Source organism: Mobula hypostoma, chromosome 20 (assembly GCF_963921235.1).
Source record: "Mobula hypostoma chromosome 20, sMobHyp1.1, whole genome shotgun sequence".
Classification (NCBI taxonomy): domain Eukaryota; kingdom Metazoa; phylum Chordata; class Chondrichthyes; order Myliobatiformes; family Myliobatidae; genus Mobula; species Mobula hypostoma.
Genome location: NC_086116.1, coordinates 26,060,901 through 26,087,298, shown reverse-complemented (window position 1 = coordinate 26,087,298; position 26,398 = coordinate 26,060,901). Strand labels below are relative to the sequence as shown.

At 41.2% G+C, this 26,398-nt stretch overlaps 1 long non-coding RNA gene across 1 annotated transcript in view; it reads left to right on the top strand.

Annotated features, from left to right (window-relative positions):
• The window catches only part of LOC134359190 (uncharacterized), a 101,744-nt gene extending 85,615 nt beyond the window's left edge, over positions 1 to 16,129 (top strand). The window contains exon 4 of the long non-coding RNA XR_010021060.1: positions 16,111 to 16,129. This is a non-coding gene — a long non-coding RNA (uncharacterized LOC134359190). The remainder of the gene's footprint in view (positions 1 to 16,110) is intronic.
• Positions 16,130 to 26,398: the final 10,269 nt, after the last annotated feature.

Sequence of the window (26,398 nt, the reverse complement as noted above, 5' to 3'; positions counted from 1 at the left end):
GAATTGTGAGAATTCATTGTTCTCTGACTTACCCAAAGAGGACACAGAAATCTGTGTCCTGGGATAAAGAGAGGCACACCATCAGTGAGATAACATTGTATTAGCTTCACTTATCCATCTCAAGAATTAGATTTCTTCTTGCATGTAAAAACCAATCATTAAAATCTCAAACTCCCATTTCAGACCCTTGGGTTTCTGTAAGCAATCTTGGAAAAAAAAACACTGCAAATCCCAAATTCAAATTTAAGAGATCTTCCCCATAACAACCATTACAGGAAAAACAACATAAGACCATAAGACCATCATGTACCAATATAATTCATAAAAAGAAACAGATGTGAGCAATTTTGCAGCTCCAACAGAATTTGTGCCAGAAACATTGAACAAATGCGGGCACCACAGTAGTGTAGCAGGTAGCGCGATACTATGACAGCTCAGGGTGTCAGAGTTCAGAGTTCAATCCCAGCATTCTCTGTAAGCAGTTTGTATATCGTCCCCATGAAATACACAGGTTTCTTCCAGGTGCTCTGGTTTCCTCCCACAGCCCAAAGATGTACTAGTTGGTAGGTTAATTGGTCATTGTAAATCGTCCCGTTATTAGGTTAGGGTTAAATCGGGGGTTGCTGGATGGCGTGGATCGAAGGGTCTATTCCATGCTGTATCTTTAAATAAATGAATAGATAGATAGATAGAGAAATCCACACTGGCGACAAAAAATAATACCATACAATCATACAAAACTCAATGAAAAATGTAACTGATGTTCAGCTTAATGAATCCTTCTCTACATTCATGGTCAGACCATGCACTATATAATAGTTAGTTATTCCATATAGGAACAAACGAATTGCCACATAGCAGAGCACTGAACTTGGATCAAGACAGAGTTGGAATGGCCATGAAAGCACAAACGAGAAGGCTGATGACTGTCTTGATGTTAAAGACCATTCAGTAAGAATCCAGTACATTAACTCATGTGCCTGATGGTCTGGTCCATCCTCGGCACTGTTCTAAAAGACCAGCAGTTCCACTCGTTACTGTACCGCACTTCAGTTCCGTGAGTGTTAATAATGCGATGTTCCCACTCACAGCCATTTCAACCTGTTTCCATCATGACTTTCCAAAGATGATGTGTTGCTGTAATCATTATTTTCCTTGAACCAAATATACGCTGCGATCCTTTAGGCTATTTTACATTATCGATTAGAGATTTATTGACGAAGGACTCATTTGTTGAGTCAAACAAAATTAAGCTATATGTAAAACACAATTGTGAATGCTTAAGCATTGAGTATTTATTTATTCAAGCAGCACACACAAAACACTGGAGGGGCTCAGCAGGCCACAGGCAGCGTCTATGGTAAAAAGTACAGTCAACGTCTCAGATCGAATGCCTTCGGCAGGACAGGAAAATAAAAGCTGAGGAGTGGATTTAAAAGGTGGAGGGAGGGGAGAGAGAACAATCAGGTGATAGGTCAAACCTGGATGGGGAGGGATGAAGTAAAGTGCTGGGAAGTTGATTGGTGAAAGAGACAGAAGCCTGTGGAAGAAATAAAGGGGAAAAGGAGAACCAGAGGGAGGCAATGGTGGGTAAGGAGATGAGGTGAGAGAGGAAAAAGGGGAAGGGAAGTGGGGGGGAGTTTGTCTGGAAGCATTACTGGAGGCTTGAGAAATTGATGTTCATGCCATCAGGTTGGAGGTTACCCAAATAGAATATAAGGTGTTGCTCCTCCAACCAAAATGTGGCCTCATCACAACAGTGGAGGAGGCCATTGACGGACATATAACCATATAACCATATAACAATTACAACACTGAAACAGGCCATCTCGGCCCTTCTAGTCCGTGCCCAATGCTTGCTCTCACCTAGTCCCATCTACCTGCACTCAGCACATAACCCTCCATTCTTTTCCTGTCCATATACCTATCCAATTTTTTTTTAAATGACAAAATCGAACCTGCCTCTACCACTTCTACTGGAAGCTTGTTCCACACAGCTACCCCTCTCTGAGTAAAGAAGTTCCCTCTCATGTTGCCCCTAAACTTTTGATCCTTAACTCTCAACTCATGTCCTCTTATTTGAATCTCTCCTACTCTCAATAGAAAAAGCCTATCCACATCAACTCTATCTATCCCCCTCATAATTTTAAATACCTCTATCAAGTGCCCCCTCAACCTTCTACGCTCCAAAGAATAAAGACCCAACTTATTCAACCTTTCTCTGTAACTTAGGTGCTGAAACCCAGGTAACATTCTAGTAAATCTCTCCATTTTGTTGACATCTTTCCTATAATTCTGTGACCAGAACTGTACACAACACTCCAAATTTGGTCTCACCAATGCCTTGTACAATTTTAAAATTACATCCCAACTCCTATAGTTATAGTCATAGTTATACTTTATTGATCCTGAGGGAAATTGGTTTTCATTACAGTTGCACCATAAATAATTAAATAGTAATATGTAAATTATGCCAGGAAATACGTCCAGGACTATCCTATTGGCTCAGGGTGTCTGACCCTCCAAGGGAGGAGTTTGATGGCCACAAGCAGGAATGACTTCCTATGACGCTTAGTGTTGCATCTCGGTGGAATGAGTCTCTGGCTGAATGTACTCCTGTGCCCAACCAGTCCATTATGTAGTGAATGGGAGATATTGTCCAAGATCGCATGCAACTTGGACAGCATCCTCTTTTCAGACACCACCGTCAGAAGTCCAGTTCCATCCCCACAACATCACTGGCCTTACGAATGAGTTTGTTGATTCTGTTGGTGTCTGCTACCCTCAGCCTGCTGCCCCAGCACACAACAGCAAACATGATAGCACTGGCCACCACAGACTCATAGAACATCCTCAGCATTGTCCGACAGATGTTAAAGGACCTCAGTCTCCTCAGGAAATAGACTCAATGCTCTGATTTATAAAGGCCGGCATACCAAAAGCTTTCTTCATCACCCTATCCACATGAGATTCCACCTTCAGGGAACTATGCACCATTATTCCTAGATCTCTCTGTTCTACTGCATTCCTCAATGCCCTACCATTTACCATGCATGTCCTATTTTGACTAGTCCTACCAAAATGTAGCACCTCACACTTATCAGCATTAAACGCCATCTGCCATCTTTCAGCCCACTCTTCTAACTGGCCTAAATCTCCCTGTAAGCTTTGAAAACTACTTCATTATCCACAACGCCACCTATCTTAGTATCATCTGCATACTTACTAATCCAATTTACCACCCCATCATCCAGATCATTAATGTATATGACAAACAACATTGGACCCAGTACAGATCCCTGAGGCACACCACTAGTCACCGGCCTCCAACCTAACAAACAGTTATCCACCACTACTCTCTGGCATCTCCCATCCAGCCACTGTTAAATCCATTTCACTCCTTCAATATTAATACCTAATGGTTGAACCTTCCTAACTAACCTTCCATGTGGAACCTTGTCAGAGGCCTTACTGAAGTCCATATAGACAACATCCACTGCTTTACTCTCATCAATTTTCCTAGTAACCTCTTCAAAAAATTCATTAAGATTTGGCAAACATGACCTTCCAGGCACAAATCCATGTTGACTGTTCCTAATTAGACCCTGTCTATCCAGGTAATTATATATACCATCTCTAAGAATACTTTCCATTAATTTACCCACCATTGATGTCAAACTTACAGGCCGATAATTGCCAGGTTTACTCTTAGAATCCTTTTTAAACAATGGAACCACATGAGCAATACGCCAATCCTCCAACACCATCCCTGTTTCGAATAACATTTGAAATACTTCTATCAGAGCCCCTGCTATTTCTACACTAACATCCCTCAAGGTCCTAGGGAATATACTGTCAGGACCCGGAGACTTATCCACATTTATATTCCTTAAAAGTACCAGTACTTCCTCTTCTTTAATCATCATCAGTTTCCATAACTACCCTACTTGTTTCCCTTACCTTACACAATTCAATATCCTTCTCCTTATTGAATACCGAAGAAAAGAAATTGTTCAAAATCTCCCCCATCTCTTTTGGCTCCGCACATAGCCGTCCACTCTGATTCTCTCAGGGACCAATTTTATCCCTCACTATCCTTTTGCTGTTAACATAACCGTAGAAACCCTTTGGATTTATTTTCACTTTACTTGCCAAAGCAAACTCATACCTTCTTTTAGCTTTTCTAATTTCTTTCTTAAGATTCTTTTTACATTCTTTATATTCCTCGAGCACCTCATTTACTCCAAGCTGCCTATATTTATTGCAGATTTCTCTCTTTTTCCAAACCAAGTTTCCAATGTCCCTTGAAAACCATGGCTCTCTCAAACTTTTAACCTTTCCTTTCAACCTAACAGGAACATAAAGATTCTGCATCCTCAAAATTTCACCTTTAAATGACCTCCATTTCTCTATTACATCCTTCCCATAAAACGAATTGTCCAAATCCACTTCTTCTAAATCCTTTCACATCTCCTCAAAGTTAGCCTTTTCCCATCCAAAATCTCAACCCTGTGTCCTGTCCTATCCTTCTCCATAATTATATTGAAACTAACGGTATTGTGATCACTGGACCCGAAGTGCTCCCCAACACATACCTCCGTCATCTAACCTGTTTCATTCCCTAACAGGAGATCCAACACTGCCCCTTCTCTAGTTGGTACCTCTATGTATTGCTGCAAAAAACTATCCTGCACACATTTTACAAACTCCAAACCATCCAGCCCTTTTAAAGAATGGGCTTCCCAGTCTATGTGTAGAAAATTAAAATCTCCCACAATCACAACCTTGTGCTTACTACAAATATCTGCTATCTCCTTACAAATTTGCTCCTCCAATTCTTACTCCCCATTAGGTGGTCTATAATGCACCCCTATAAGCGTTACTACACCTTTCCCATTCCTAAATTCCACCCAAATAGCCCCCATAAACGAGCCCTCTAATCTATCCTGCCAAAGCACCGCTGTAATATTTTCTCTGACAAGCAATGCAACACCTCCCCCTCTTGCCCCTCCGATTCTATCACACCTGAAGCAATGAAATCCAGGAACATTTAGTTGCCAATTACACCCCTCCTGCACCCATGTTTCACTAATAGCTACAGCATCATATTTCCAGGTATCAATCCATGCTCTAAACTCATCCACCTTTCTTAAAATGCTCCTAGCATTAAAATAGATGCATTTAAGAAACTCTCCACCTCTTACTCTCTGTTTATCCCCAATGGTGCAAACAACTTTATTATCTTTTTCTTCCTTCTCCCCTACATCTTCGGTCTGAGCGCTCCCCTTCTCTGTCACCTGCCTATCCTCCCTCACACACTGTCTACTGGCTTTCTCTATTTGTCAACTAACCTCCTCTCTCCTAGTCTCTTCAATTTGATTTCCACCCCCCAAACATATCGGAATCGGAATGGGAATTGGAATGAAAATGGGTGGCCACTGGGAGATCCCACTTGTAGTGGACAGAGCGTAGATGCTCCAACTTGCCCACCCTTCGCCTCCCTGTGGTGCTCCTTTCCCCTTTTCTTTCTTCTATGGCCTTCTGTCTCTTTCACCAATCAACTTTGCAGCTCTTTGCTTCATCCCTCTTCCTCCAGGTTTCACCTATCACCTGGTGGTTCTCTCTCCCCTCCCACCACCTTTTAAATCAACTCCTCAACATTTTTTCTCCAGTCCTGCCAAAGGGTTTCATCCCAAAATGTCGACTGTACTTTATTCCATTGATGCTGCCTGGCCCGCTGAGTTCCTCTAGCCTTTTGTGTGTGTTGCTTGGATTTCCAGCATCTGCAGATTTTCTCTTGTTTGTGATTTAGTATTTATTTATTTGTTAAGATCCAGACCTTTGAGCCGTGCTGCAGGTCTCGAGCCAGCAACCCCCAGTTTAACCCTAGTCTAATTGTAGGACAATTTACAGTGATTAATTAACTTAACAACTGGTACATCTTTGGGCTGTGGGAGGAAACCAGAGCACCTGGAGGAAACCCACATGGTCACTGGGAGACCGTACAAACTCCTCACCTTATATACAAGACTGAAGTTTAATAAACCCCAGATTTTTCAAATTCAAGAAACAAAGTGAGACACTGTCACAGATGGAAGGTTCAGTCCTGATCTTATTGAACACGGGAGTCGTTTCTCTTCCCTATGCTCATACATTGATCCATAACTGACACTTATCCAGACCCAGCTGAAAAAGGTGAGGGTGGAGAACTTGCTAATTTAAACCAGTAATTGCCCAGACAGTTGAACCAACAGCACATGTGACTGAAGTGAACCCCGCAGCCATTGTCTGGTTCCAGTTCCTTATCAAATTGCCCACTATTGAGATGAAAGGAACGCCAATGCATCTTTTATAATGGTAACTCAAAGACCTTTGGGCAACACATCTACTGTGATTTTGAACAGTTTTCAGTCCAACTATAAGGGTTTACTCGGATTTCTAATGCACCGACACAAAATGTGTGAAGGAAACTCATATCCTCAGTTCAGTCAGCCATGTCTCAAAGTTAGACAGCTTGGAATAAAACTCTTCAGCCTTCTGAGTCAATACCAACCATCAATCATCCAGCTTATATGATTCCATTTTTATTAATCCCACATTCTCCTCAACTCAACCCCTTCACCCCCATTCTACCAATCTGGGTACTTTATAATGGCAATTAACCTACCAATCTACAGGTCGTTGAGCTGTAGCAGGAAACCAGGACACCTGGAAGAAGCCCAGGAGGTCACAGCAACAATCTACAAATTCCACACAGAGGGCACCCAAGGTTAGAATTGATCCCAAGTGTTTGGTGGTGCTTGGTAGCCTAGGAGGATGGTACAGTAGTGTAGTGGTTAACACATCACTTTACCACACCAGCCAGTGATCAATGATCAGGGGTTCAATTCTCTCCGCTGTCTGTAAGTACACACTCCCCGTCGCCGTGTGGGTTTCCTCCAGGTGCTCCAGCTTCTTCCCACATTCCTGGTAGTGTAGTGGTTAGCATGTCGCATTACTGTACAGGCAACCTGGCCGCAATTCCCATCACTGTCTGTAAGGAGTTTGTACGTCCTTCTTGTGACTGCATGGGTTTCCTCTGGGTGCTCTGGTTTCCTCCCAAAATCCAAAGACGTACATTAATTGGTCATTGTAAAATGTTCTGTGATTAGGCTAGGATTAAATCGGGGGATTGCTGAGTGGCACAGCTCAAAGAGCCAAAAAGGTCTGTTCCACATTGTATATAAATAAATAAATTCCAAGTATGTGCAGGTTAGGATTAGTGAATTGCGGGCATGCTATATTGATGCAGAAGTGTGGCGATATTTGCGGATTGCCTGGCACAATCCTTGCCAATTTAATTTGATGCAAATGATGGATTTCAGTATGTGTTTTGATTTTTCAATGTACAGATGACAAATAAAGCTTATCTTTATAATCTTTCATTTTATAATCTGGAGTTGTAAGGTTGTGCTGCTATCTGTTGTTCTTACCTCAAATGGAGATAGCTGGATACATCTATCCACAATTTTCTTCATATTTTATTTGGGAATCTTTTATCTTCTCTCTTACTCAGTCCCTAAGAGACAAGCACATGTTACTTCCACTCCAGTTCTGTAGGTTCTGAGGCGTCTTTTCAGAACAAGTTTGGGCCCACAGACTCTGCCACAGGTGAAGCAAAAAGAGCTTGAAAGTATCGGGCAGTGTTCTCACTCTTACGAAGGGACTTAATGTTGTCAACACCATCCTGAATGCTCCTTTTCTTTTTGAGCAGCCATGAGGTAGGAATTAACATGAATCAGTGAAAATCTAACACTTCATTCAGAATGAAGAACATAGCTAAAATCATTTCCTTAGTGCAAGGTTACTTCTTGCTATGATCCTGCTGGGGATGCTGACATGAGAAAAGATACTGATATTTGCTCACTTATCCAGCTAGTAGATTTCAAGGATTTAACAGAGGTAGGTTTGATGATACCCCTAAAATGCTTTACCATACTGCTGTGGTTAGTTCCTGACTCAGAAACATACAGGAGAGCAGGGATCATTGTTGCCCAGTAGATACACACCCATTCTGCCTTCATGCAGAAAACTTAAGATGGAGGCAATCTAAGTGAGCAACTAAATTTGAGAAAGATTTTTGAAGTGTCAACAGCTCAGGTTGTGAACTCTTGGTCCTTTTAGAACAGGAGCTTTTTTATGCCGTGGACCCCTACCACTAAACAATGGGTCCATGGACTCCAGGGTGGGAACCTTTGTTTTAGAAGATAGTGTTAGGATCACAAAATGGTCACAGCACAGAAGGAGGCTATTCATCTTGTCACAACCACACTAGCCCTCTAGTAGAGCAGCTCACTGGCCACTCATTAACCCTATCTCCATAACCAATGCAAATCTTTTTCCAACATATACTGATCCAATTTCACCTAGAAGAACTGCCTCCATCACGTTGGTGTGCACCATTGCCAAATTTCAAACACATGCTATGTAAAAGTCATTTTGCTTGTCAAGTTTGATTCTCTTCCCTCATTTTGTTCCTGTTACCTTTGTTCCGTAATCCCGCCAACAAAGAAAGAAGACTTCCAACTGTGTCTCAGTTCTCCCCACTTTGTATACTTCTTCCAAATCAGCAATTCTCACAAGAGACTTTCCAGCCTGTCCAATCTACCCCTCAAATGAAGTTCCTGGTCTAGGGAAACATTCTTGAATATATCTTCTAGACTCTTCCAATGACCCTACATCTTTCCCATAATGAAGAGACCAGAATTAAACATAGTATTCAAGTTGAGGCTGAGTTCGGGCTCCACAAATTTCTGCTTGCCTTCCCTCTCTTTTTACTCTAAGCTCTTATTGATAAAGCCCAGAATTACATTTATAATCCACTTTCTCAGACTGTCCTGTAACTTTCAATGACTATGTTGAAGCAAATAACACTAGAGATCAGACTTCAAGCAGTGATGTCTTTACTTAGCATGATATCATGGAGAGCCTGCAAAAAGGTGCAAGACTCTGAACCACAGAGCAATTTCTGCATATATTTATACTCAAGAGCTAGCAAATCTATGTGACTAGTAGCATGAGAGTACATCTGTTACACAAGATATTCTTAATCATAGAACAGAGAAGTGGCCAAATCATATGAAAGCATATTTCTATTTTCGGCCATTCGCACTCAGAGCCTGCATCATGGTTATGAAAGGATGACTGTCATCTGCAGATCTAAACTCAGGATACAACGTTCAATATTACAAAGTTTAAATGGAAAAGTACATGTCAATTACTGAGTTCATTAACCCTTTTGCTGACTCTTCTTCCACAAAGTGTACACACATACCCCAAGACTCTTTGCCACCCTCCCTGTGTCTGTCTGTTCTACAAAGCCTGCTTATATCCCTCTGCAATTCATCGCTATCCTCTTGGCAGTTCACAATACAGCCAGGATTTGTGTCATTTACATATTTAGAAATTGTGGCTTGTAACACATGTATCATATTAATGCAGATTAACAAAAAAAAATGGCGCCATCAATAATCCCTGGAAAATGCCACTATTCACCCTCCTCCAGTCTGTTCCACAACAATTCACTAGGATCCTTTGGTGCCTGTTACTTAGCCAGCTTTATAACTGTGCTCTCTCTGCCCTTTAATGCCAACTTCTTCAACTTTGCTGATAAGCCTGTAAACGGCACCTTCTACAGACCCAGGTACACACATCAACTGCATTACCTCATCAATACCATTAGTGAAGAATCTTAAAAATCCAATACCTCTTCCCACGTCATTTTTTTTCATTATGACAAAGTTCTGTGATACACCAAACACAAATTACTGGAGGAGCTCAGCAGATCTGGCAGCATCTATGGAAATGCGAAAAAAACAGTCAATGTTTCTAGCCAAGACTCTTCTTCAGGACTGGGAAGGAAGGGTGAGGGGAGGGGTAAGAGGCTAGCTAGAAGATGATAGTGAAGCCAGGCAAAATGTCGACTGTTTATTCATTTCTATAGAGACTGCCCGACCTGCTGAATTCTTCCAGCATCTTGAGTGTGTTGCTTTGGATTTCCAGTATCTGCAGACGTTCTCATGTTTAAAATTCTCTGATGCTTTTTTTGAAGATTAAGGAATAATATAGTATACCAAAATACTTCTTGCCATCTCTGAACCAATAAAACTGGATTGGAAGAAAGTAATTTTTTATCCCAATGGACTGCTAAGAAGAAGAAAAGTGAAGAATATTTATTTTGTATAACACATTCCTAAAGAGTAATGACACAACAGATTGCACTGTTGCCTCACAGCACCTGCTGTGATCCCCAAATCTGATTTTTGCAGTTTTATATCCTGCATGAGATTCAAAAGTTTAAAGATCAAAGTGAAATATATTATTGGATTACAAACATATCACCACATACAACTCTGAGCTATTTTTCCTGTGGGCATACTCAGCAAATCTATAGAACAGTAACTGTAAACAGGATCAATGAACAATAAACTGCACAAATGCAAATATAAATAAATAGCAATAAATACCGAGAGCATGAAATAACAAGATGAAGAGTCCTTAAAGTGACACCATCAGTTATGGGAACAGCAGAAATCCAATGAGTGTGGTTATCCTCTTTTGTTCAGAAGCCTGATGATTGAGGGGTAATAACTGTTCCTGTGCATGATGGGGCAAGTCCTGAGGCAGTCATACCTTCTACCTGATGGCAGCAGCGAGAAAAGAGCATGGCTTGGGTGGCAAGGATCTTTGATGAACGATGCTGCTTTCTACAGCAATGCTTCATGTAGATGTGCTCAATGATTGGGAGGGCTTTATCCATGATGTACTGGGCCAAATCCACTACGTTTTGTAGGATTTTCCACTCAAAGGCATTGGTGCTCCCATACTAGGCCGTAATGCAGTCGGTCATACACTTCCACCACATACAAGACCATAAGACCATAAAACGTAGGAGCAGAATTAAGCCATTCAGCCCATTGAGTCTGCTCCACCATTCCATCATGGCTGATCCCGGATCCCGCCCAACCCCACACACCTGCCTTCTCACCATATCCTTTGATGCCCCGCCTGATCAGAAACAATCAACTGCCCTCTTAAATATATCCAGGACTTAGTCTTCACCACAGAATGTTGCAGAGCATTCCACAGATTCATGGCTCTCTGGCTAAAATAAATTCCTCCTTACCTCCGTTCTAAAAGGTCACCCCTCAATTTTGAGGCTATGCCCTCCAGTTCTGGGTACCCCCACCAGAGGAAACATCTCTCCACATCCACCTTATCTAGTCCTTTCAAAATTAGGTAGGTTTCAATGAGATTCCCCTGCATTCTTCTAAATTCCAGGGAGTACAGGCCCAAAGCTAAAGTTAACCCTTCATTCCCAGAATCAACCTTAAGAAAATCCTCTGGACTCTCTCCAATGACAACACATCCTTTCTGAGATATGGGGCTCAAAACTGTTGACAAAACTCCAAGTGCGGCCTGACTAGTGTCTTATAAAGGCTCAACATTATCTCCTTGTGTTTATATTCTACTCCCCTTGAAGTAAATGCCAACGTTGCATTTGCCCTCTTTACCACAAACTCAACCTGTAAATTATCCTTTCTGAGAGTCTTGCACGAGGCCTCCTAAGTCCCTCTGCACCTCTGATGTTTGAACTTTCTCCCCATTTAGATAATAGTCTGCACTATTGTTCCTTTTACCAAAATGCATTATCATACATTTCCCAACACTGTATTCCATCTTTTAATGCCCATTCTTCCAATTTGTCTAAGCCCTACTGCAATCTCATTGCTTCCTCAGCACTACCTACCCCTCCACCTATCTTCGTATCATCTGCAAACTTTGCCACAAAGCCATCAATTCCATTATATATATCATTGACAAACAATGTGAAAAGTAGTGGGCCCAATACTGACCCCTGAAAAGCACCACTAGTCACTGGCAGCCAACCAGAAAAGGGCCCTTTTGCCATTGCTGCCTCTTGCCTGTCAGCCATTCCTCTATTCATGCCAGTATCTGTCCTGTAGTGACATAGGAGTTTATCTTGTTAAGCAGCATCATGTGTGGCACCTTATCAAATGCCTTCTGAAAATCTAAGTATATGACATCCATTGCCTCTCCTTTGTCCACTCTGCTTGTTCATCAAAGAACTCTAACAGATTTGTCAGGCAAGAATTCCCTTGACAGAACCCATGCTGACTTTGACTTATTTTATCATTAGTCTCCAAGGACCCCAAAACATCATCTTTAATAATAGATTCCAACACTTTCCCCAACACTGAAGTTAGGCTAACTGGCCTTTAATTTCACAAACAAGAGAAAATCTGCAGATGCTGGAAATCCAAGCAACACACACAAAATGCTGGAGGAACTCAGCAGGCCAGGCAGCATCTATGGAATAAAGTACAGTTAATGTTTCAGGCTGAAACCCTTTGGCATGTGTGGAGAAAAAAGGCTGAGGAGTAGATTTGAAAGGTGGGTGGAGGGGAGAGAGAAACGCCAGGTGACAGATGAAACTTGGAGGGGGAGGAATGAAGCAAAGAGCTAGGAAGTTGATTGGTGAAAGAGACAGAAGGCCATGGAAGAAAGAAGATGGGGGTTGGGGGAGGAAGGAGCACCAGAGGGAGGCAATGGGCAGGCAAGGAGACAACATGAGACAGGGACAAGGGGATGGGAACAAATACTGGACTGAAAGTGTTACATTTGAATGCACGTAGCATTAGAAATAAAATGGATGATCTTGAATTTCAGCTACAGATTGGCAAGTATGATGTTGTGACCATCTCTGAAACTTGGCTAAAGGATGGCTGCCATTGGGAGCGGAACGTCCAAGGATATATGGTGTATCGGAAGGATAGCTTGGTAGGCAGAGGGGGTAGTATGGCCCTGTGTATAAGAAATAATATTAAATCATTAGAAAGGTATGACATAGGATTGGAAGGTGTAGAGTCTCTATGGGTTGAGTTAAGAAATGGCAAGGGTAAAAAGACCCTAATGGCAGTTGTGTACAGGCCTCCAAACAGCAGCCAGGATGTGGATTACAAATTACAGCAGGAGATAGAAAAGGCATGTCAGGAGGGCAATGTCATAATAATCGTTGGGGATTTTCACATGAAAATGGATTGGGAAACCAGGTCAGTACTGGACCTCAAGGGAAAGAATTTGTAGAATGACTAAAGGATGGCTTTTTAGAACAGCTTGTTGTTGAGCCCACTAGGGGATCAACTCTGCTGGATTGGGTGTTGTGCAATGATCTGGAAGTGATAAGAGAACTCTTTTATGTATATAAAAAGTAAAAGAGAGTCGAGGGTAGATATAGGACCAATACAAAATGACACTGGAAATATCGTAATGAGAGATGTAGAGATGGCAGAAGAACTGAATGCGCATTTTGCATCAGTCTTCAGAGTGGAAGACATCTGCAGTATACCAGACATTCAAGAGTGTCAGGGAACTGAAGTATGTGCAGTGAAAATTACACCTGAGAAGGTGTTCGGTAAGCTTAATGGTCTGAAGGTGGATAAATCTCCTGGACCTCATGGAATGCACCCGCGGGTTCTGAAGGAAGTAGCTGGAGAGATTGCAGAGGCATGAACAATGATCTTTCAAGAATAAGTAGATTCTGGCATTGTACCGGATGACTGGAAAATTGCAATTGTTACTATGCTATTAAGAAGGGTGGGAGGCAGCAGAAAGGAAACTATAGACCTGATAGCTTGACATCAGTGATTGGGAAGTTGTTGGAATGAATTGTTAGAGGTGAGATTACAGAGTACCTGGAGACACATGACAAGGTAGGCATGGTTTTCTTAAAGGAAAACCCTGCCTGACAAACCTACTACAATCTTTTGAGGAAATTACAAACAGAGTAGACAAAGGAGATGTAATAGATATGGTGTACTTGGATTTTCAGAAGGCCTTTGATAAGGTGCCACACATGAGGCTGCTTAGAAGATAAGAGCCCATGGAATTGCAGGGAAGTTACTAGCATGGGTGGAGCATTGGCTGATTGGCAGAAGGCAGGGAGTGGGAATAAAGAGATCCCATTCTTGCTGGCGGCCGGATACCAATGGAGTTCCACAGGGGTCGGTGTTGGAACCACTGCTTTTTACGATGTATGTCAATGATTTGAACTATGGGATTAATGGATTTGTGGCTAAATTTGCCGATGATACAAAGATAGGTGGAAGAGTGGGTAGTGTTGAGGAAACAGAGCCTGCAGAGAGACTTAGATAGTTTAGTGGAATGGGCAAAGAAATGAAAAATGAGATACAGTATTGGAACGTGTATGGTTATGCAGTTTGGTGGAAGAAATAAACAGGCAGACTGTTATTTAGATAGGGAGAGAACACAAAATGCAGAGATGCAAAGGGACTTGGGAGTCCTTATGCAGAACACCCTAAAGGTTAACCTTTAGGTTGTGTCGGTGGTGAAGAAGGCAAATGCAATGTTGGCATTAATTTCTAAAGGTATAGAATACAAGAACAGGAATGTGATGTTGAGGCTCTAAAAGGCACTTGTGAGACCACACTTGGAGTATTGTGTGCAGTTTTGGGCTCCTTATTTTAGGAAAAATATACTGACTTTGGAGAGGGTTCAGAGAAGATTCACAAGAATGATTCCAGGAATGAAAGGGTTACCATATGTGGTCTTGGGCTGTATTCCCTGGAGTTCAGGAGAATGAGGGGGGGAATGTCATAGAAACACTGTGAATGTTAAAAAGCCTGAACAGATTAGATATGGCAAAATTATTTCCCGTGGTAGAGGAGTTTAGGACAAGGGGGACAACTCCAGGATTGAAGGAAGTCAATTTAGAACAGAGATGTGTAGAAATTACTTTAGTCGAAGGGTGGTAAATCTGTGGAATTCGGTGCCATGAGCGGCTAGGGAGACCATGTCATTGGGTGCATTTAAGGCAGAGATAGTAGGTTCTTGATTAGCCAGGGCATCAAAGGGTATAGGGAGAAGGCAGGGGAGTGGATATGACTGGAAGAATTGGATCAGCCCATGATTGAACGGTGGAGCAGACTCGATGGACCAGATGGCCTACTTCTGCTCCTATATCTTATGGTCTTATGGAAATTGTGAAGTAGGGGTGGAGGGGAGGCAATACTGGAAGTTTGAGAAATCAATGATCATGCCATCAGGTTAGAGGCTAGCCAAACGGAATATAATGTGTTGCTTGTCCAACCTCAGCCTTATCTCGACAGTGGAGGAGACCATGGATGGACATATTGGAATGGGAATGGGAAGTGGAGTTAAAATGGGTGGCTATTGGGAGATCTGGTGGATGGGGCGTAGATGTTCGGCGAAGCGGTCTCCCAATCTACATCGGGACTTACCAATATACAAGAGCCACACCAGGAGCACCGAACTCAGTATATGACCCCAACAGACTCACAGGTGAAGTGTCACCTCACCTTGAAGGACTGTTTAGGACCCTGAATAGTAGTAGGAGAGGAGGTGTAGGGGCAGGTGTAGCACTAGTTCTGCTTGCAAGGATAAGTGCCAGGAGGGAGATCAGTGGGGAGGGACAAATGGACAAAGGAGTTGCACAGGGAGCGATCCCTACGGGAAGCAGGAAGTAGGGGAGATGGAAGGATGTGTTTGGTGATGGGATCCAGTTAGAGGTGGCAGAAGTTTCAGAGAATTATGTGCTGGATGCTGAGGCTGGGGGTGGGGGTGGTAGGTGGGGACAAGAGGAATCTTATCCCTGGTAGTGAGGCGGGAGGATTGTTTAAGAGCAGACATGCATGTAAAGGAAGAGATTAGAAAACAAAGATGTCCTCCTTTTTCAGAGAAAGGTGGGTACTACTCACTACCAAAGCAAGGGTGATCTCCCATATTAAAACAACTGGAGAACGGAATTTTTGTTGAAAGTGTTTACTTATGTAACAGCCTGAAATCAGTGATGAAGTGTCAGTGGATCTACCTCTGGAGTCTGCCCATGCACTTATTTTATCTGCATAAATATTTATGTCCACCGACCCCCTGGTTAATGGAAGGGGTCCATGGCATAAAAATGTTGAGAATCGCTGCCATAGAGCTAAAGATTTACTTCTTACTTTCTGTTTTGCTGTATGTGTGAATTCTTTGATCTGATTGGTTGACCATCCAATTCTGTTGCCAAAGGCTGTCACCTGGAAGGAATCAATGAAGGAAAAGTGAAACTTTATGACAGAAAGTGCTGGAAATCTGAGGTTAACAGTCAGCACATCCATTTACCATTGACAATAAAATCAGTGCAAGTATTATTCCACCAGGTCATACCCAGTTTCAAATGTTTGGTATTTTTGAATGAGATCAATCTCGTTTAATGATTCACTGATAAATGCACAGCCACGTAATTAGAACCATTGCATACCAACTGAAAAGCAAAAATCTGCTGATACAGGAAATTTGAGAAAAAACAGAAAGTGTTGTGGATAGTTTGCACGTCAGGCAGCATCTGTGGAGAAAGATAAAACTGTAGTGTATTTAATATTTCAGTAATATTTGAGTAATGTTGTAAATATATTGATTGATTAAGTATTATTTTTGTTTACACTATTCATTAGGTGAATGACATGCGCCATTATGCCACCAGGTCATATGTGCATGCATCACTAGAAAAACTAGCAGACCTACATCCCCTAACCCTACATTACAAAACATAACATAAGCAGGATTCACATTTCTGGCCATTGAGCTTTCATCAGAACCTCAATATGACAAAAGCCTTGCTTTTGGAATTGAAAGGCATTCCATTTCCTGTACTGTTCTGATAAAAGGTCATCAGCCTGGAACATTAACTTCAGTTTCCGTTCCACAGATGCTGCTTGACTTGCTGAGTATCCGTAGCATTTTCTGTTCATATTTTATGAATGAACAGCCTCAGTTTCAGTTGTGTTTAAGGTGCAAAGCGAACCTGAAAATGTGAAAGATACATATACCCACAATCTTACTTTGTAATAGGATTCAGTTTTTTTTTCCAATAAATATATTCAACACAGCGGGCATTCGCTAAAGCACATCAGGTGGATTTATTGTGTTATTGCCAGATGTGCTCTGTTACTTACTTTATAATGGACATCAGTATTTTTGCCGCTGTACATGTCAAATTGAAAGATTTATAATTCACTAGAATGTATTTTCTAATGGTTTTGAAGCCTTGGAATAAAATCAAAGATACTTCAGTCCCCTGGTGTGTGTTTTTTTAGCCTTTGTTCGTCCCTCTCAGATCTTGCTCCTCTCCCCATTTTTCACCAATACAAGGTGACCTTCCTCTGCGTCTCCATGTCATGCGATGTGCTTCCTACCTATTATTCTCCACTGCAAGTCTCAGCTCGCACTCTGTTGCTATCCACTGACCTTCGATGCTGGATGTAGCTTTGCCTTGCACTGTCGATTACCACTTGTTGACAAGTCTCACACTCTCCATCACTACCTGCTGGCATCACACATCACTCTGTCAATACCTCTGCTAAAGCCCGAAAGTAGAAACACCTAATACAGATAAGAGCATCGACAGTGTTGTTATATTTGAAGGCCCGAAAGGCAGGTTTTGAAGCCTGCATTTTTATTCCATCTTAATCATTAAGCAATTTCAAAATTACTGATTTGTACAGACGTAACCATAATCAGAACTGGATTATTTAATCAACCTTCACATTTCTCCAGGGTAAAGAAATCACTTAAATCAATTCAAAGTCTCAGCTTCATTTAACACATGGAAGTGACTCTTGAATTTATAACTTCAGCCACAGAAACACAAATATTGCAGAGGTGATCACATTTAGTTGGTTTAATCCTTCTGTGCATGGGAAAGCAATCACCTCTGAAGAATAATGGGGGGTTACCCTCATGTCCTCAATAATATTTCTGTCACAGTCAACATTACAGAAGGAGGCTACCTGGGCACTACCACATTGCCAGTTGTATTCATTAGTTTCCTGCTAGAATGATTATATGTTAAGAATACTTCATTGAATAATTCTTCTCCTTTTGCCCATTACACCGCTGGCATTTAGGGCAGCAATGAAAGCCCTCCATCTCTGGCAGCATTCATGGCTTCCTTCATCGTGTCAGTAACTTACCCTCGGTTTACTGTCAGTCACACAAGTCCAGGTGGACACTCAGGAATACCGTCATGCACAGATGTAGAGGATTCTTCATTGTTTTACCAGTTATGTTTTGTTTTACCAGTCAGGGTTGTTAGCCTTAAGCTGAACCCCCAAACTTAAAGGATTGGTGGACCACTCTTAGTCTGTCATCTACCCTTTGACCTGTTTGGCTTGCGTGACCCTCCCAAGAGCCAATTGAATGGAATTTAGGAAAGGAAAGGAACTCTCTCTGTCTAACTTCCACGCCTTTCTTTTCACTAATTTACTTTCAGAAAGTTGGATCTCCAGAGCAGTTCTATAATTCAGAAAAGGTACAAAACTGCAGAACAGAGACTTTGATAATTCAGATTTTCCTAAAAATATGCTGATGACAGTATATTTGCACAAAATCCATGCTGAAATGTATTGGTAACTATTTTGGAGCATATTCCTTCATAATCCTTCAAATTATCAATGTCACTATGAGAACTAAAAATCCTCTTTACAACCTTTACATAAAATTCCTAACAAGCATTTTAGGAATTTCATGAAGGGAAGATTTGTTCAGCAATTCAAGTCATGGACAGTCATGGAGGAATCAAGGCTATTTAAAAGGTTCACCTATCCATTAGTCACATGCTCTGGGCATCTGTGGGTAAAGCTCTGGGGAAACTTTGCCTTTGTGAGCTGATTGATAACCTCTATGAATATTTGCTTTTGGTGGTGGATTTTTGTGCAGAGATATGGTCCAGTGGGTCTGCCTTTAGAGATGGGGGATGATGGAGAGCACAATAAAACACCTGGGTCATGATTTCTAATTAACTCTTCAAATAATCATAATAATAATTATAACCAATCTGGAAAATTTACAAAAATAAAGAACTGAAATGAGAATTTTTAGAAAACATTGTACACTTGAACACACTTAGATTAACACTAATAAGGACAAAAGAGGAAGAAAAAAAGTCATAAAAAAATTACCTGACAGTCAGTTAAAGCTTCTAAGGATATACTTTCATCAACAAAAACAGGATTCAGCACTCAACATGAGCATATGCAATTCTGACAAGAAATATACACCACTAAATGTAAATGGAAGCACAATCCAGAAAAACGAAGGAATTATCACTACCGAAGAAAACATTAACCAATGGAAGAACATGACCCTCCATAGAAGACATCCCCATGATCTGAGCAGATTAGATATTTACAAGGAAGCATCAAACGCCTGGCTCAGAGCTGGAGACCTCTTCCCAGAAACAACGATTCCTTGCAGCAATACAGGACCAGGTGGTTAACATAAAACAATTATCAAAAGTACATAATAAGATAATAAAAGTAGAAAATGCCAAGAAAAGCCTGAAATAATCCAATACGTTATGGGATCCCGCAGCAGTTTAGCTCAACCTGATTTCCTACACAGGTACAATCAAATGGCAAATACAGGTGTCCCCCGCTTTTCGAACGTTCGCTTTATGAAACCTCACTGCTACAAAAGACCTACATTAGTTACCTGTTTTCGCTAACAGAAGGTGTTTTTACTGTTACGAAAAAAGGGAGCGCGCGAAAAAAAAGATCAGCGCGTGATAAAAGGCAACGCGCGCCCCGAGCAGCCACTCTCCCCCCGGATTCGGAACGGCATTCTAGCCGGCATTGCTTAAACACGTGCCTGTGAGCAGCCATTAGCAAGGTGAGTTCTAAGGTATCGGAAAAGCCTGAAAGAGCTCGTAAGGGTGTTACACTTAGCGTAAAACTAGACATAATTAAGCGTTTTGATCGTGGTGAATGAAGTAAGGACAAAGTGAGTTTGGCTTGTGGAAGTTGACGAAGATGATGTTGAAGAGGTTTTGGCATCCCATGACCAAGAACTGATAGATGAAGAGCTGATGCAATTGCAAGAGGAAAGGATAACAATCGAAACCGAAAACAGTAGCAAATGGACCAAAGGTGAAGTCGTCCAGGAACTGAACATAAAGCACCAGCGTGAGATTTTCGCTGCAATGATAAAGTACGACTTTAATTTTGAAAGTGTACGTCGGTTTAGGGCATATTTGCAGGATGGTTTGAGTGCTTGCAAAGAACTGTATGATAGAAAATGAGCGAGGCTCAGCAGTCAAGCAAGCCTTCCACATCAGCCATAGCAGACAACGAACCTCGACCTTCGACATCGAGGCAGGCAGTCATAGGAGAAGATGAGCTGCCTGATCGACGATGAGATGACACCCCAGTGTCCCACTACCCCAACCCCCAGGCCGCAGACAGATACCGATTTGTGGAGAATGCAGCGGTAGCCGGGAGGCACCCAGCACATCTTTAAGAAAAAAGTCGAAATAAACATGCTAATTAATTAGGTGCCGCCCAGCATGTAAATGTCGGCCCAGATCAGAGGCAATTGCAGCCTCTGATCTGGGCCGACAATTACATGCCGGGCAGCACCTAATCAATTAGCATGTTTATTTCGGCTTTTTTCTTAAAGATGTGCTGGATGCACCTCGGCTACCGCTGTACCCCTGCATGCTTCGCGGATTGGTATCGGGTCGCTGCCCAGAGGGTAGGGTCCACTGCACCACCCCAACCTCCGACAACTCAGCCTAACACACCATCATCAGTGTGCTCAGCGCTGTCCCAATTCCGGTAAGTGATACTACACTGTACATACATTATTTCTACTTTATATCGGCTGTGTATTTTTACGTGTTGTTTGGTATGATTTGGCAGCTTCATTGTTTAAAAGTTACTGGAGAGAGAGTTTTTGCCAACGGCGCTTGCGTGAGATTTTCTGCCAAGAGCGCTTGTGCCGTGTTTCTGCCAACAGCGCTTGCGTGAGATTTTCGCTACGGAGATCTGTGCAGGCAGTCGTTGTAGAGAAGTATTTCTACTTTATATAGGCTGTGTATTTATCATATCATTCCTGCTTTTACTATACGTTACTGTTATTTTAGGTTTTATGTGTTATTTGGCATGATTTTGTAGGTTATTTTTTGGGTCTGCGAATGCTCACAAATTTTTCCCATATAAATAAATGGTAATTGCTTCTTCGCTTTACGACATTCCAGCTTACAAACTGTTTCATAGGAACGCTCTACCTTCGGATGGTGGGGGAAACCTGTATCATTCAACAAAGTCTTGTTTTAAGATACAAACTTAGAAAAGACACCATACCTTTTTATGAATATAAGCCAGATCCAGTTTTAGAGTCAGAGTCCTACAAATTATGTTACAGTTGATCCATTATTAAAGGACAATTCATAATTACCATCCAATTATAATATTACAGGATAAACAAGCAAGAACAGCCTACTTAATAGATATAACTCCCAAGCACACATAACGTGCAGAGTTCTAAAGCGAAAAACACCAGAAATGTGCTGAATTAAAAGTGCAAATTGAGATTGAAACATTATGGAACGTGAACACTCTACACTCAAAGCTGTGTAATTAGGCATAGCTCAAATACCGTCTGTAATTTGCTGATGGTGCAGCCATTGTTGGCAGAATCTCAGATGGTGGCAAGAGGGCATATAGGAGCAAGATATGCCAGCTAGTTGAGTGGTGTCATAGGACACTCAAAGCTGCTGTGCAGGTTGACTCTGTGGTTAAGACAACATAGTGCATTGGCCTTCATCAATTGTGGGATTGAGTTTAAGAGCTGAGAGGTAATGTTGCAGCTATATACGACCTTGGTCAGACCCCACTTCGAGTACTGTGCTCAATTCTGGTTGCCTCACTACAGGAAGGACATGGAAACCATAGAAAGGGTGCGGAAGAGACTTACGAGGATGTTGCCTGGATTGGGGAGCATGCTTTATGAGAATAGGTAGAGTGAACTCAGCCTTTTCTCCTCGGAGCGACAGAGGATGAGAGGTGACCTGACAGGTGTACAAAATGATGAGAGGCATTGATCATGTGGATAGTCAGAGGCTTTTTCCCAGGGCTGAAATGGCTAGCACGAGAGGGAATAGTTTTAAGGTGCTTAAATTAGGTACAGAGGAGATGTCAGAGGTAAGTTTTTTTTTATTAAATGCAGAGAGTGCTGAGTTCATGGAATGGGCTGCCGGCGGTGGTTGTGGAGGTGGATACGATTAGGTCTTTTAAGAGACTCCTGGATAGGTACGAGGAGCTTAGAAAAATAGAGGGCTATGGGTAAGCCTAGGTAATTTCTAAGTTAAAGGCATGTTCAACACAGCTTTGTGGGCCAAAGGGCCTGTATTGTGCTATAGGTTTTCTATGTTTCTATGTTTCTGTGAACAGGGTATACATTGTCCCTATAGTAGTATCTACAACTCATCCCAAAGTCACTACACAATAATATTAACCAATTAAATTTACACAGCAATATTTATGTAAATCTCATGAAAGCTACAATACTAAACACTACTAGAATAGTACAAAAGTTCCTAGCAATTGAGAAATGAGTGTGCTTGGCTATGCCCATACATCAGGTTTTAGCAGCTTGAACTGAGAAAAAAATAAATAAAAGTAATAACTTATTTAAAAAGCATTTTCATATAGACGATGTAGGTCAAAGTGCTTTACAATGGGCTAAAGTGCAAACATGAAAATAAAATAAAAAATAAAAATAAAAGACAAAAAGACGTTAAAAGCAATGTAAAATAAATAGGTTTTGATCTGGCATTTGAAAGTGTCAACTGAGTCTGTATCCTTTATAGTTTTAAGTATGGAATTCCACAGTTCAGCAGCGCAGTTTAAAAAAGCTGACCTTCTAATCGTCTTTCAAGGCTGATTGTTTAAATTTAAGCGACCAGCAAAGGGAACATCATTGCTTGAGCAGAACTATAAAATGAAAACAATTCTGTAATGTACACCAGTCCCAGACCATTAACAGCTTTAGAAGCAAGTACAATAGAACTTCAAAATCAATGCTAAAAGAGACAGGAAGCCAATGCAGAGTAGCATTGGAGGATGGGAGTGATATGTTTCCTCATCCTAGTTTAGTTAAAAGTCTAGCTGCAGCATTCTGAATGAGTTGAAGTTTGTCAATAGATCGCTTTGGAAGGTCAGTAGAAAGAGCATTGCAGTAATCTAGTTTATTCAATATTAAGGTGTGAATTTGTTTTTCAGCATCATTAAGTAACTGAAATGGATGTACCTTTGCGATATTTCTTAAGTAAAAATGCTGCTCTGGTCACTTTCTTTACGTGGGATTTAAAATTCAAATCTGAATCAAGGCTAACTCCCAGGGTTGTTACTTTTGATTTTCAAGGGGACCAAGTTCCCAATTTTATAAAGGTTATCTCTTTAGGCTTTGGGACCAAACAAAATTATTTCAGTTTTATCTTCATTTAGTTTTAGGACATTATTGCTCATCCATTTGTTTATTGGAGCCATACCAGAACTCAAAGATAGGGTGTTATCATCAGTAGGCTCAATGGAGATATTTAATTGTGTATCATCCGCATACCTGTGGAAATCAAGTTCATGCTCTCTAAAACCTGACTGAATCCTTTCTAGAATATTGTTTCATTCAGAAAATGGTTGAGTTGGTTGAAAATTACTTTCTCAAGAATCTTGCCCAAAAAGGGAAGAGATGATGCAGGCCTGCATTTAGATAGTACCTGACATCTTAACGCTTGGCTTTCTAACTGGGGTTTGACAGTCACGATTTTGAAGGCATCTGGAAAAACTTCCAGTTTCAAGGGAAGTGTTAATAACTTTCCTAACAGAATTGGAAACACTATTAAAAGAATCCTTAAAAAGTATGAGAGGGATAGGAGCAAGGCAGCAAGTAGATGGTTTACTTTTTCTTCTAAACTTAGAGTTCTGAATCAGAAATACTTGTAAACTTTCACAGTTGCTGTCTTTTTACGAGGTTAGCTGTTGAGGTTACCAGTATCTGTGGCTATACTCTCCCTAATGGAAATAATTTTGTTGATTCCAAAAAACATCAATTCCATTATCCAAATCATTGACAAACAATGTGAAAAACAGTGGTCCCAATATGGACACCTGAGGAACACCACTAGTCATTGGCAGCCAACCAGAAACAGCCCCTTTTATTCCCACTCACTGTCTCCTGCCTGTCAGCCATTTCTCTATCCATGTCAGTATTGGTCAGTCCTATAATTGCATAGGATTTTGTCTTGTTAAGCAGCCTCATGTGTGACACCTTATCAAATCCCTTCTGAAAATCCAAGTAAATGAAATCCGCTGCCTCTTCTTTGTTCTCCCTGCCTGTTACTTCCTTGAAAAACTCTAACAGATTTGTCAGGCAAGAATTCCCTTGACAGCAACCATGCCGGCTTTGACTTACTTTGTCATTCGTTTCCAAGTACCCCAAAACCTCATCTTTAATAATAGATTCCAACACTTTCCCAACCACTGAGATTAGGCTAATTGGCTTATAATTTCCTCTCTTTTGCCTTCCTCACTTCTTAAATAGTGGACTGACATTTGCAATCTTCCATTCCTGAAGGACCATGCCAGAATCAAGTGATTCTTGGACGATCATAATCAATGCATCTGCTATCTCTTCAGCAACCTCTTCCAGAACTCCTGGATGAAGTTCATCTGGTCCTGGTGACTTAAGACCTTTGAGTTTGCCTAGCACTTCTCCCTTTGTAATAGCAATGGCACTCACTCCTGCTCCCTGATATTCATGGACCTCTGGCTCACTGCTAATATCTTTCACAGTAAATTCAGATACAAAGTACCCATGAAGTTCAACAATCATTCCCTATTTTTGGATATCACCATACATTCTGTCTTTTTGCAATTGATAGATAGACCCATTTTTGCACTTTCTTCAACAACTATATCAATTTAGTTTTGTAGTTCTTCCTCCGTACTTGCAATTAACATAGTTTCATCTGCACATCTGAAATTATTGATGGGTCTATCTATCAATTGCAAAAAGACAGAATGTATGGTGATATCCAAAAAGAAGGAGAATCCTATCTGCAGGCTGAGAATAAACAAGGAAGACATAAAACCAGTACAGAACTTTGGCTACTTAGGAAGCTGGGTGACATCAGATGGCAGGTGCGACATGGACATCAAAAGAAGAATAGGGATGGCAAAAGACACCTTTACGAGAATGAAGAGTATACTGACCAATACTAAACTAGGCATGACAACCTGCCTCAGAGTACTGAAATGGTACATTTATCCAGTTATGTTATATGACTCAGAATGTTGGGCAATGCCTAGTAACATGAAGAAATGAATTGAAGCAGCAGAGATGTGGTTTTTGAGAAGGATGCAAAGAATATCATGGACGAAACAAATATCTAATGAGGATGTCATGAACAGAGCAAAAACAAAAAGAGAAATAATGTATGAGATCATGAAAAGGTAACACAACTTCATTGGGCATGTGATTAGGAAAGAGGAGTTAGAATGCATGGTAATTATGTAAAAAATTGAAGGGAAGAAAGCAAGAGGAAGACAAAGACAAATGATGATGGAGACAGCAGCCAGAGAACTGGAAATGAATATCAATGAATTGATTCACTTGACCCGAAACAGGCGTGTGTGGGCCATGGCAGTCAATGCTCAAACTGGGCAAACTGATGATGATGATTCCTCATTACTACCTCACCAGCATCATTTTCCAGTGGTCCAATATCAAGTCTCACTTCCCTTTTGCTCTTTATATAACAGACAAAACTTCTGGTATCCAGCTTTATATTATTGGCTAGTTTGCTCTCATATTTCATCTTTTCCCTTCTTATAACATTTTTCATTGCCTTTTGTTGGATTTTAAAAGCTTCGCAATCATCCAACTTCCCATTCACTTCTGCTACCTTATATGCCCTTTCCTCAGTTTTTATGCAGTCCTTAACTTCCCTTGTCACCCCTGCCATTTGAGAACATCTTCCTCTGAGGGACATATCTACCCTGTGCCTTATGTACTATTCTAGAAAATTCAGCCACCTCTGCTTTGCCGTCATCCCCACCAGTATCCTCCACAGGACTACCTGGGCAAGCTCCTCTCTCGTGCCTCTGTAATTCCTTTTATTCCCTTGCAATGATGATACATCTGACTTATGCTTCTCCCACTCAAATTTTAGTATTCAACCATTTTATGATCACTGGCTCCTTGGAGTTCCTTTACCTTAAGATCCCTAATAAAATCTGGATTATTACACAAAAAACAAGTCTAAGATAGCCTTTCCAGAGTAGGCTCCAGTTCTGGCCACTCTAAAAGACCATTTTGTAGGCTTTTAAGAAACTCACCAACCTGATTTTCCTAATCGCCTTGCATGTTGAAGTCCCCCATTACAATTGTGATATTACCCTTATTACATGCCCTTCCCAGCTCCCTTTGCAATCCCAACCCCACATCTTGGCTACTATTTGGAGGCCTATATATGATTCCC